The following is a 12,977-nucleotide window of genomic DNA, read 5'->3' on the forward strand; positions in this document are numbered from 1 at the left end:
TGATTCCCGGGGTCGTGTCGCCGAATTGCGTAAATCGTGCCGCGGGAGGAGGACGCAAAGGCAAGGCGGTGTAGCGTCGAGAAGACGTTGACCACGTGTCGCCGCAATTTCGGTGGTGGCGGAGTTGTAAATGGGTCAGTCAGTGACTGCGGAGTGGAAATGGAGATTATTGCATAAATCAACTCAGAATACTAAATAACTTTCAGCAGCCGTTTTCTTCGAATGAAAGAAGATTATTAAAACTTCACCGTAACATGGGTTTTTTTGGGCATAAAACTCGACGTTTTTAACGCAACAGAACAGTTTACAGAATCGAATTTCAAGGTGTATCATTATGACCAGTCACTTTTAGCGATGAAAAGGTGTTTGTTTGTCTATTCTATTGTCTCTTTCTCTTTCTCATAATAAGTACGGCCCAGCTCGTAATATATATAATATAAAAAAAGATGTTTGTTATTTAAAACGGCATGCCCAACTTCAGTGAGAACTAGAAAGTCTCTTTCGTTATATTTTCATCAAGACGAGATTCCGATTGACCTTGGAGGGCTTAGATTCTAGAAGCATCCAACAAGTGGCAACGTGTACCATTTGCAACTGAACAAACGGACCATCGGCGAGCTCATTTGAGCCGGGTGCAATATTTTATATACTATTTGATGGGTTTTGTTATTCGATATGAGTTCTTCTGTAGAAAAAAAGGAAAATAACCACCAAATAAGCGTAGCCGGTTCTTCAAAGCGAAACGCTTCTCATGGTCAAATTCGAGGGAGAAGCTTTGCGAAATGTTGTGTTGGTCGTTTTGCAACAGCTGGCGAGAAAGCGAAGGAATTGTAGTATAAAATACGTTGCTCGATCCTCATTCAGTATCAAGTACGAATCCAAACTCCAATTACCGGTCAACATGAAGCTCTCACTCGCCCTCGTCCTACTGGGAGTCATTGCGATGGTTGCCTTCGCCAGCGCTCTACCGAAACCGCAGGAAGAAGGTGCAGCAGTTGAAGCTAGCACTGAAGCCGAGGAGGATTTCACCGTCCCACCCGAGCTTGTAGAAATTCTTGCAAAGGCGAAGGGTCGTGTTGATTGGGCCTCCATTATCGCAGGCATCGGTGGAATCTTCAAAGGTATTTTTGGATGAAGTGGATACAAAAACATAGATCGAACGATACTATTCTAAGAGAAACAGCGCCGGTGTCCGATGGAATCATAAATAAAGTATAATTCAAACAAAAGCCGCTGTATCTTCCGACTTATTTACATATTAGGCACTGCATGCGAAGAGCGGTATTGGCCTGCCGCAAAACATTTAGCCAACGCACGCGATCGAGCGTCGTCGTCCTCCAAGTCGTAATTCCCGCAATTTGGCGTTAATGTTCCTCCATCTAGAATTGTGCCTATCACGCCATCTCTGTCCATCCGAAAGGCTTAAGAAGACTTTACGGGCTGAGCATTCGGCTGCCATTTTAATGAAATACCCAGCTCACCGAAGACGGACGAGTTTCATGCGCTGCGCGACAGTGAGATCGTCATTACAACGCACAATGTCCTTCTGAAAACTCTCCTCTCGATCACGATAACAGGGCTCCGTGCATTGTGGACAGTATGCAAGACTCAGAGGCGTATGTAAGTACTTGGTTTGATCACCTTTCGGCCACTCGGGCTGATGGTAATGATTCCGGAGCATTCAAATAGGTCCTTATGCTGCAATTTTCCACGTAATCGCTAGTGACAAGACTTGAATTTTAAAATATTAAGCAACGTAAAAAGAAAGTTGACGCGATGTGAAAATGTTGCTTGAAATAAATATGAGTCGCTGATAGATGCTACAGAAAAATGAATGTTATCTTCAAGACAATCTTGCGCTTGACCTTGGTGTGCCCTGCGGTTCCCTTCGGCACCGGCATTCGATCCAACTTCAACTGAACAAACGCGGCAGAGCGCTAGGTTGTCATTTCTGTATGTTATTGATTGCGTTGTGTTTTTGAATTTGTGTACTTTATGACAGAGAAAAAAACGCCCGTATCTGAATCTCCGTATCGAAACGTCTGGAAGAAACTATCGTACCTTTTCAGGGTCAAATTCGAAAGACACGTCATGTGTTTTTGTGCCGAAGAAACCCATGATGTTCTGGGCGATTTTACAACAGATGTCGAGTATGGAAAGGAATGATAGTATAAAATAGGGCCCTTAATCCACATTCACTATCAAGTTCTGAAGCAGAATCAACTTAGAAGTGAACATGAAGTTCTCACTCGCCCTCGTCCTACTGGGTCTCCTTGCGATGGTTGCCTTCGCAAGCGCTCTACCGAAACCGCAGGAAGAAGGTGCTGACGCAGCAGTTGAAGCTGTCGAAGAAGTTGAAGCAGACATCCTACTTCCGCTGATTTCCGACATGATAGCAAAGGCAGATGGTCGGCGCATTGATTGGGGTAAAGTAGTGGCAGGCGTCAAAATGGTCATCGATGGTCTCACTTCGTAGGATATTGCTAGAGGAAGTGCAGTTACGGTTTCCAATGGATTGATCAATAAACGGTGGTTGAATGCCATGGAAAATACGAGAACCGTCAATTTCCAGTGTATCGTTTTTGAAAGAAATCGATGTGTGAACAACGTTTTAACGAGGGTATTGAAAACATTACATAGTGTTTCCTTTCCTGGTTCTATAATACAAAAATATTTTAATAATAACACAAAGTTAGGAAGGTATTTGCCGTCCTCTCTTGAAGCAGGAAATTACACACTGCCTTTCATGAGGTTTCGAACTCCTAACTTGGCGTATGATGGTGAATTTCAACGTAAAATCGGAGATCGAATATTGATGTACAACCGATTTTAAAATGTGCCAACACATCAAATCAATCCAATCAATCGATCACATTGGATTTTTATAAAAACATAATTATTTTCGTCTTTCTTCATTCTAAACTTCTCATTGTTGCAAAGAATATTTTCATATCAATACATTAACCCTCATCGGTCCCTCGAAAATTGCATCGAATCGGTTCTTGTGTATGCGTGCGCATACACAAATTTTCCAACCTTTTTCAAAAAATCCAAAACAAAAATTAACCACTTCTGATATTTTTTATTTATTCATTGGAATGTTCTTTATTGAAAAAAAATTACTACGTGTCAAAAATTCTAAAATTTGCGTTGTTAAACCGGCAAATAGAAAATCATGTTTTTTAAGAAAAATATGAAAAACCTTGAAAAAGTACGCTTTTCTCCATTTTTTGGCAGATCTGCTGCAAATATCATATTGATGATCATGCCATGGCTGCATATTATAATCTTATCGCATATTCCTTTCCTCAAATCCAAAACAGTAAGTCCTAAGTTGCTTTTGGAAACGGTGCATCGATCACGACATTTATAAATTTGTGTATTGAGTTTCGAAACACATAAAACCATGCCATTACCATGCCATATTTGGCCGGTTTTGATGGATTATTTTGACGGAACGGAGATCACCCTCGAAATGGAACCAACTTTTCATCGACTGTTACATTTTTTCCTAGTTTAAAGATAGTGTTCAAATTATTATTGCACCTTTAGAACACATTTCTGATGGATCAGAATTCATCATTAATCAAACGTTCCGCTAGATCCTCATATCGATTGCAACCATGAAATCGCTTGAAGGTTTATAACGGCGCCGTAGCTCCAAATATTGCTCGATCAGTTTCAAATTTGAGTAACTCGTTCACCATACCGGACAATAGATGTTTTTTACCTGAATTCATATTTTCAGAGATTCAAAAATGATTTTTTCGGCTAAATACATATGGCGGATGTATGTGTATGCGTACGCATACACAAGAACCGATTTGTAACTATTTCTTCTCAGGCGATACTACACATGCCTTAAATTTTTTAGTGATATATTTCTATTCTATGATCAAAATAAATCTATTTTGGAGAAATTCAGAAAATTTCATCGAACCATTTTTGAATAATTTGATATTTTCGAACCAAATTGTATGCGCGCGCATACAAAGAACCGATGAGGGTTAAATGAATAATCTAGAAAGTCTTTTTCACTATATTGTCATCAAGACGAGATTCCGATTGACCTTGGAGGGCTTAGATTCTAGAAGCATCCAACAAGTGGCAACGTGTACCATTTGCAACTGAACAAACGGACCATCGGCGAGCTCGTTTGAGGCGGGTGCAATATTCTATATACTATTGGATGGGTTTTGTTATTCAATATGAGTTCTTCTGTAGAAAAAAAGGAAAATAACCACCAAATAAGCGTAGCCGGTTCTTCAAAGCGAAACGCTTCTCATGGTCAAATTCGAGGGAGAAGCTTTGCGAAATGTTGTGTTGGTCGTTTTGCAACAGCTGGCGAGAAAGCGAAGGAATTGTAGTATAAAATACGTTGCTCGATCCTCATTCAGTATCAAGTACGAATCCAAACTCCAACTAACGGTCAACATGAAGTTCTCACTCGCCCTCGTCCTACTGGGAGTCATTGCGATGGTTGCCTTCGCCAGCGCTCTACCGAAACCGCAGGAAGAAGGTGCAGCAGTTGAAGCTAGCACTGAAGCCGAGGAGGATTTCACCGTCCCACCCGAGCTTGTAGAAATTCTTGCAAAGGCGAAGGGTCGTGTTGATTGGGCCTCCATTATCGCAGGCATCGGTGGAATCTTCAAAGGTATTTTTGGATGAAGTGGATACAAAAACATAGATCGAACGATACTATTCTAAGAGAACCAGCGCCGATGTCCGATGGAATCATAAATAAAGTATAATTGAAACAAATGCCGCTGTATCTCTTCAATATGACAATTATTCAAACAACAGGTTCACTACATGCTAACAAGCCGAAAGAGAATTTTACTACCGTACCATTAGCATAAGAAAAAAATGCATTGGCGCTACTATTGAAAGATATCGATATATGAACTACGTTGAATCGCAGCTATCGATCATTTCTAGATGTTTCCTTTCCAGGGCTTTTACTTCTTTTTCATGGACGAGCAATTGTGGTTCGCTGACAAACTAGAAACCCTGCTCCTAGCACCAGCCATTCATAGACAGAACGCGGACAGAGAACAAAGAACGCGGATGTCACCATAAACCGATACGATACCGCGATCTTCAATGACACAACATTGTCTCTCCATCGCCAGCGTACCATCGAGAGGATTCTCTTTCACCAACCATCGAACCTTCGCTCAAATAATTCAATCCTTACCCGAAGGATATCCGCTTCTGTAACGGATACACCCGGAGTGACCTAATTCCGAGCTCGTCCGGACGCCAGGGCGCCGTGCTGTGGGCGACACGTGTATGCCAGCATGCAAATCATGGTCAAGAGAAGGAACAACATGTCCGTGGAACTCCCCGTACCGTAACCCTTGTCAATTTCACTTTCGCCCATTTCTAATTGACACTCTTACGCGTCGTCAGTGGACGACGTCAAGCACCCAAAACAAGCAGTTCACGTCATGCTGAGTTGGGACCCACCACTGTATAGGAACCACCCATAAGGCGCTCGGTCGCTCCTGTCAATCAATGTCCGAATTATCGGACTACTGGCGGCGGAATTAATGCACTCGATGTGCCCCTCTTAGATCCCTATCGCCGTCGCCAGTCGCCAGTTGCCGGTCGGATCTCATTTGCAAACGAACGGAGCCCAGTCTGACCGTTGATGCTTCGCTGGACCCGGGGGCCCGTTGCTAATCTCCCGCATCGCGCAATGAATGGAGGATTGTTATGATTTTGTTTTCATGGATTGCAATTAGATTTTTATCCCTGGTCCCGTTTTTTTCTGTTTCGTTGCAATCTGTTTTTTTTTCCCTAGTGGGCGCTCCGTGGGGTGACCACGGGTCCGATCGATCGATCGATGACCAACTGTTAATGCGATGATATGAAAATATTACTCACAAGGTAGACACAAAATACAAATAACGGAAAATTAACCTCAGCGCACGAGCCCCTGGCACGGTCCGAGCGGATGTTTGGTCCTTAAAGGTCCTCATTACATCCTCGCTCTCTCTCGCTCACCTTTTCTCCCTCTCGTTCGAACTGGACCATTCACCATCTCAGCTGGTGCACTTGGTGCTGGTGCCGATGCTGTCGATGGTTGATGTCTTTTGAATTTTTCGGGATTTTCGTCATGCGGAACGCAACATAAAAGGGACGATGGACGGTGGGCATCGGTCGTCTGCGAGACCGGACCAACAATCGATGCGGACGTTCGATCGTAAGCGTTAATCCGCTTTGGCACTCGCTGCTCCTGGGCACGGAACGCGGCAGGATGCGTTGCATCGGTTGCAATGGAGCGACGCAGGCGTACACAGGACACAACAGACGGAAGCAACAGCAGCTGTGTCCAGCGGATTGTGTTTGGGGTGGCCAAATGTGAACTCGTTGGTTTGGATGGGCACGAGCCACGACGGAACTCATTTATCGATAGGAAGAAAATGAAAATAATGACGATAATGTAAGCCAGCAATAAGCGTTAAAACATTCAGATATTAACCTCATTCTACAAGAACGTTTAGTTGGACTTTATAACAATGGTAGCAATTTTTAAAAATGATAGGCACGATAATAGCTTTTCACGTTCTTCGGGCAATAGATAGTGTGTTTATGAATTAAATTGATGAAAAAACACCTATAAACGGGGATCTCCCTGGAATTAGGACGAAGGTTGAAGAGAATATTTTCAAAGAAATGGAAATCGATATTCTTTTGTTAGATAATTAGTTTCTCCTGTTATCTAAAGAAAAACATCGTTATCTAAAGAACCAGAACCATCGTTATCTAAAGAAAAACATATGCAACATGGGCAAGAACGGGCACAAATGTAGGACCTATAAGGAGGTAAACGCAGCTAACGAATATGTACAAGTGCGTTGTATCTTGGATGGTAGGAAAAAAAAATATTCGAAGGTATATCATATGAACGACAAGCTGAGGAAGCCTTCTTTAATTAATAAGCTGTCTATCGCTAATAAGGGACTCTAACTCTCAACATAATGTCTGTCACTTGGATACGTATTAATAAAAGACAGAGTTTCTGCTTTTAATTGAGAAAACGATTAGTATTTGAAACATTTGGCTAAAAACATAATTGTACATCGATTAAATTAAGCAAAGAAACGGTGTTCGAAAGCTTGAATCGTTCTCCACATCTTTATTGCCATTTTGGTTCGCATGAAAACATAAAAAAAGGAAAATTGAAGTGCGTTAGTGCGCATGTGCACAATTGAAGGACATATCCATCATTACTGTAAATTGGTGCCTTCCATCTTGCATTCATGCGTAAAGAGTGTTGAAAGGCCTCCGTCAAAACGTAGTTATTACCTTTGAACACAGAATAAACGGAATATCTTTACTCACATTAAACAATCAATCGGATCCAGAGGACAGTTCGAAATAGCATTAGGAAAAAATAGAGACCAGGAGGAATGATTGTAAAATTGTATTCGCTGCATCTGCCCGCTAATACTGTTCGGCATCTGCCTCGAAAGGTTCAATATTTTCTTTAACTCATTCTCCGATTTCGATTTCTCCTTCTGAAAGGCTGTCACGTGCCCAATTGCGCCCCCTAATCGAAGGACGCTTTGCTGGCCGCAGCACTTGACATCAGCAGAAACACCGCTTGCTGAGAACCGTTCTTCGAGGTTACTTGGATTAGCCTAACACGAACAGCGCCCATCGCACTTCACTCCGGCACGGCCTCCTCGGATGACAATTTCATCGATCATCCTCACCAAAGTGGTCCCGCGACAGGACCTGGTCTCGGTCCAAAAATTCTGGAAACCATTTTGTTTCCAGCGAGCCCCGTCTCCGGCTGGTTCGGCGCTAAAAAACGGGGCGGTTGCATCGAACAAATCGAGATGGTAAAAAAGTGCCTCAAACGTGGCTCGGCTCACGGTGATTGGTCCGTTTTTTAGCGAGCGCCAAACAGCACCACTGAATGCGGCACCCTCTCGTTGCTGTCGTCCCGTTGTTGACTCATGTTCCTCGTGTTACCTCGTGCCGTCGAATTGGTGGTTCGGTCGAACGTCAAGTTCGAGCCACGTTCGAGAGGGTGCGACTGGAACCCCTCGTTCTAAGGGCTGAACCCTCCTCCTGCCGTGGGCCGGGAGTTGAAACATAAGGGAGCGAAGGGAACATTACAGGGATGCAAATACACGCACTCACAGCCTGCGTCCTACCGAGGGACCGTCCCGTCATCGATTCGTTTATCGGCCGTCCCGAATATTGCCGCACGCGAGGGGCGAAGGATGTAAAATGGAAGAACAAACTCGCACACAAGCGTGGCAAACGGGGCGATGAAATGGCCTAGGGGGCACGCGACACACGAATCGGAGTCCCGAATCCCGGTGGCAGCGGAAGGATGAAAGTGAAAATTTGCTCCGAATGTGGGTGCGTTGCTGTGTGTGAACTTGTGGGACGTGGGATCCTCGGTTTGGCATCGAAAACGGACTCGGAAAGCATCGATAGTTATGTTGAAACTGCTGTTCGGCTATGTTCGAACTCAAACTCTTTATACTCCGTGTTGCCGTAGAATTTTCAGGATAAATTTAATCGTACAAGAAACCAATGCAATGGTTTCCAAGTAATATGTTTGAAAAGGAAGAATCCAGAACGAATTACAATCGCGAGTATCTACTATACGTAGATGCGCTGTTTCTATATTCGCTGACTAATTGCACTTCGTTGTTAAATTTAAATAGAAGAGCATTTTTTAACAGATTTATCGCAAACACTTTATGTTTTGTGGCTATTCCGCCGGGGAGTCATAAAGCTAACCGCAATCCGATTGCTGGAATAGCAAGGCGGTCAACTGTTCCCGTGCAGTTCCATTAACAGAGATCTTTAATTAAACGTGCCATCCCTTGCTATTCGCACCATAAATGAGCGTGATGTCTATTCACCTCTGTAGAAATCAGATGAGCTGGTACGCAGTAAGAACACGAAAAGGGTAAGAGAAATGAATGACCCAGAAACGCCGTAGTGACGTGCGACAACAATGTCGTACACAAACTCAATTCAAGTGACATGTTTCAGCTACTCACCGCCAGAGGACACTGTCGTTATGTTTTTGACGAAAAAAGGGATTTTTCGTTAAAACATAAAACCGAGCATAAAACGGCCTCCTTATCCTTTTCCTTATCTCTTGCTGCCTAGAAAAGGTCTACGAAGACATTATGAACTTGGTTTTCATTTGCCATTAAAAAAGCAGCATACAACAACAGCAAAACATGAAAGAAAACCCATTTGTAACAGCGGCGGTTTGAAATTTTATCGGTAAAGACTTTCTGTATTTTTATAAAGAGTTTTTTTCTTTTCTTTCCATTCATTCTCCCATTCACGCATGCGATGGTTTCGGCAGGTAAGGAAAGGGGCACGCGCGGCTGCGATTGATACCAGCAACCCCCGGCGGGCGGTTCCCTCTCCCACCTGCCCCACCAGCCCACTCACTCGCCGCACGAGCCGCACTTAACGATTAGCGTAAATGTAATCCGTACTTACTGCATAGGTTTCTTGTTTTTTGTTTTTTTTTTAAATTATTATCAGTTAGGTAGCGTGCGTGTCTGTGTCGGTGTGTCTGTATGTATGTTTTCGTTCCCTATCGATACGCGGGCGCACGCTCGATCGTTAGGTAATCGTACTCTTTCCAGTTTTTTTTTCAGTTTTTCAGCTCTCTCCTTAGCTTATCACTACTCATCACATCACATATTGCAACATGATGCTCCACGGTTCGCCCTCGTATCCTGCTCCCTATCGCTCTCTATACAATATCAACCCTGCCGGCGATCCATACATGTCTGTCGGTGTGTTTTCGTGTAGATGTGTTGCTCTCCTTCTTCACCCTGTCTTCCCCCGAAGTTCGGCGTCTACGAGTCTACGAGAGTTAAGCTAATTATTTTCCACCTTCCGTTCGCGTATCGTATCGTAATGCCTAACACTAGTCACTAATTACCCTATCGCGCTAATATTCCACATTGTTTGCGTTGCATTCGTATATAGCTTCCTGCATGAGAGTTTAGTGTTATGCCTGCTGCTTTCGCCTACTTCGTCCTCTTTTTTCTCCTTCTACTCCGGCCATAAACACGAATAACACATAAAACAAAGAAACGCCACCAAAGAGACACTAGGGGGGGGGGGAGGTTACTGTTGAGATACTTTCCGCTAACGAATGATAACACGCACACACCGAGGCTCCCTCACGCGCGCTGCTTCCCATCTGTTGCTCTAGGAGCCTCCGACAGGAAAAAAAAAACAGTTCAAATGCTGTGAGCGGTGCGCGGTTGAAGCTACTACTGAACTGGACAAGGTCGCTTAAAACTGGAGGATAAAAATTAACACGCTAAACTCAAATTAATCAGTCGGTTGCGCTTGCCGCAAACACAGCAAACTTCATTACATTATGCTCCACATACTCCCGCTTCTCTTTCTAATACAACGCGGGCAGCGCAGGGGTGAAAACGCGTTTTGAAAATGGACCACTTTGCGTGCCGCGCACGGGAAAAAGCCGAGTGGGTCCCGGGAGCGCAAGAATAGGACAATATGCCTGATGATAGTCCATGTTTGTTTGCCTTTTTTTATGTTGTTTTTTTAAACTTTCTTCCCCCTCTCTTTCTATATGTGTTTGTGTTTTTTGTTATTTTGCATTTTTGTTTTTATTAAATTACGTTTTCTTTAACTACTCTACTCATCTTCGTGATGCGTGTAACCATTTCCGCTGAATTTCCTTCCGCTCCCACCGCTCTATTGCATATCAGCGGAACACTACTACTGGTACTTATGGACTAACAATACAAAAAAAAATGGAAAATAACGAAAAATAAAAACGAAAACAAGATCAACAAAACAGGAACTCCAGCGTTCAAAAATAGGAAAAATAGCTAAGAATTGATACAAGAAAAGAAAACGTAAAAAAACTCAATTCTCGGGACACGTTCGCGCATCCCAGCCTCTAATAGGTGTTGGTTGAAAGAAAAGCCGTTTCGCGGATGCGCGGGAAAACGAGAGAATAAAACGGAAAAACCGCATCTACTAAACAGTGGAGTGGCTAGCGGAAGTGCAACGCCAATCAGTCTCAACTTGCGCTGCGCTGCTGCTGCGTTGTGGGGGTTGGTGATGTGAGAGATCAGTTCTGAAGAACAGTAGGTAGAATAGGGATCGCGTTTTTCACTTATCACAAAAAATAGTGAGGCAAAAACAACATTCAATCCATCCTGGTTCGCTTACCGCCAGGAGCTCACATGCCAGGAGCAGATTTGTAAAATAGTGTAAAAAATACAAACTCGCTCTCGCCCTTCCTTCGTCTTCCGGCTACCGAAAGCAGAGCGCAAGCTGGCTAGAGGATTCATCATCATCATCATCATCAATATCAGTTATGCTCGGTTTAGATAAATATGCCCTGTCTGTCCCTAGTCAAATAGCACCCATATGTGTTCTGCTCTGCATCAGGTCATCTGCATGTTGCTTTTACTGCTGCTGCTCTTGCTTATCTCCTAAATTTATGTTTTGTTTTTTGTTCATTTTTTGTTCCTTTTTCAATGATTTTTTCTCAGCGCCCTTAAGCTAGCAGTTGTTTGTTTGTTTGTTTGTTTGTTTTTTTTTGTGTGTTAATTCTTACTTCGAGTTATCATAGGTATAATATTAGAGCCCTTCCCGCCCGCGCCAAAACTGAGCACAGGCAGTATGGACGGGCGGGGTTCCGGGTTCTGGAAAAGCACCGATCTTCAGCTATAAGTTGTAATGTTCAATTACATCTCCCCTCATCAACCGTTACGCATACATCTGCGTGTGTCTGTGAGTGAATGTTTTGTGTGAGAGTCTGTTCGAGTGTTGTCTGTTGTTTAGATAATCAGTTCCGGGTGACCGTATCCTTGTCCTCTCTCCCTCTCTCTCTTTCTCTCTGTAGTACACTATAAGGTGTTGACTTACGCGACGTTCGCGTTGCAGTTGGAAAGCAAAAAATCATTCCACCGGCTCGACTCTTAACTATCACTATCATCATCCAATAGCATCACCAATATAATCATCATCATCATCATCATTTTCAGTATCACCATCAGCTCATCAGCATAATTTAGTCTTCAATTTCTCTTGACCGCCTTGACCACCACGGCATCCAGAGATCGTGGAGAGTTGTTTGCGCATCTTCTTCCTCTTCACACCCTCTTTGCCCTCAAATTACTCCTCTCTTTCTTTGCACTTCCCTTGCGCCCTCTCCTCTCCACCCTATGGTGGATTACTGGTTGCGCGTGTGTTTTCGGTTGCGGTGTAAAAGAACAAAACAACAAACAACAACGAAACTAGCATATCAGTCTCTGTGGGCGGCTGGCGTGTGCGGTGTCCATGGGAATCCTCTACCCTTCTCTCCCCTCATTGGCCCACCCTTGCCTGCCTCCTTCTCTATACACTATCAGACTTCGAATTTTGATCTTTGATGCGTTTCCGTTTTATCTACAGGCTTCTTCTGCGGGGGTCTTGCTTCCCTTTTCTTTTCCTTTTGCTCTATCTCCGCACGCACACAAGCACACACGCATACACTCACTTGCTTAGCTGGCTCACTATCAGTATTACTATTACTAGAATATTAGTACTATTATTACTGCTACTACTATTATTATTATCACCTATCGCCTATCGCCTAAGATTGCCGGGTAGTTAAAGACACGAAAACACATTTAACCGCCAAACAAGTTCGCTTTAATCACATGTGGACCACGCGCAGCGAGGGGGGGGGGGAAAGGACGGGGGGGCGCATGGGGATGATGTGGAGGATGGCGATGCAGAGGCGAATAGCGGAGGAAAGGAAGTTATCATCATATTTACATAAACCTTTTTCTCTTCACCTCTCCTTAGCTATCAGCCTGCATCGCCACCCACCCCGCTCCATCCTCCCCTTTCTTGCCGCCCAAGAAACATGAGCATCATCGCCCCCCGGTGCGGCCCCCTTCGCCATACCTCCTCTCGCAGACCCGTGTTCGTCCAACGCTAGT

General features: G+C 43.8%; 1 protein-coding gene across 2 annotated transcripts in view; it reads right to left on the bottom strand.

The window, feature by feature from the left end:
* Positions 1-9,457: 9,457 nt before the first annotated feature.
* Positions 9,458-12,977, bottom strand: part of LOC126574641 (uncharacterized) — a 13,385-nt gene continuing 9,865 nt past the window's right edge. For both annotated transcript variants that reach the window (XM_050234960.1, XM_050234959.1), the window contains one exon: positions 9,458-12,977. This exon is cut by the window's right edge and continues 793 nt beyond it. The gene's annotated coding sequence lies outside the window, so the exon portion shown is untranslated.

The sequence above is a fragment of the Anopheles aquasalis genome, chromosome 3 (genome assembly GCF_943734665.1).
Source record: "Anopheles aquasalis chromosome 3, idAnoAquaMG_Q_19, whole genome shotgun sequence".
NCBI classification, from domain to species: domain Eukaryota; kingdom Metazoa; phylum Arthropoda; class Insecta; order Diptera; family Culicidae; genus Anopheles; species Anopheles aquasalis.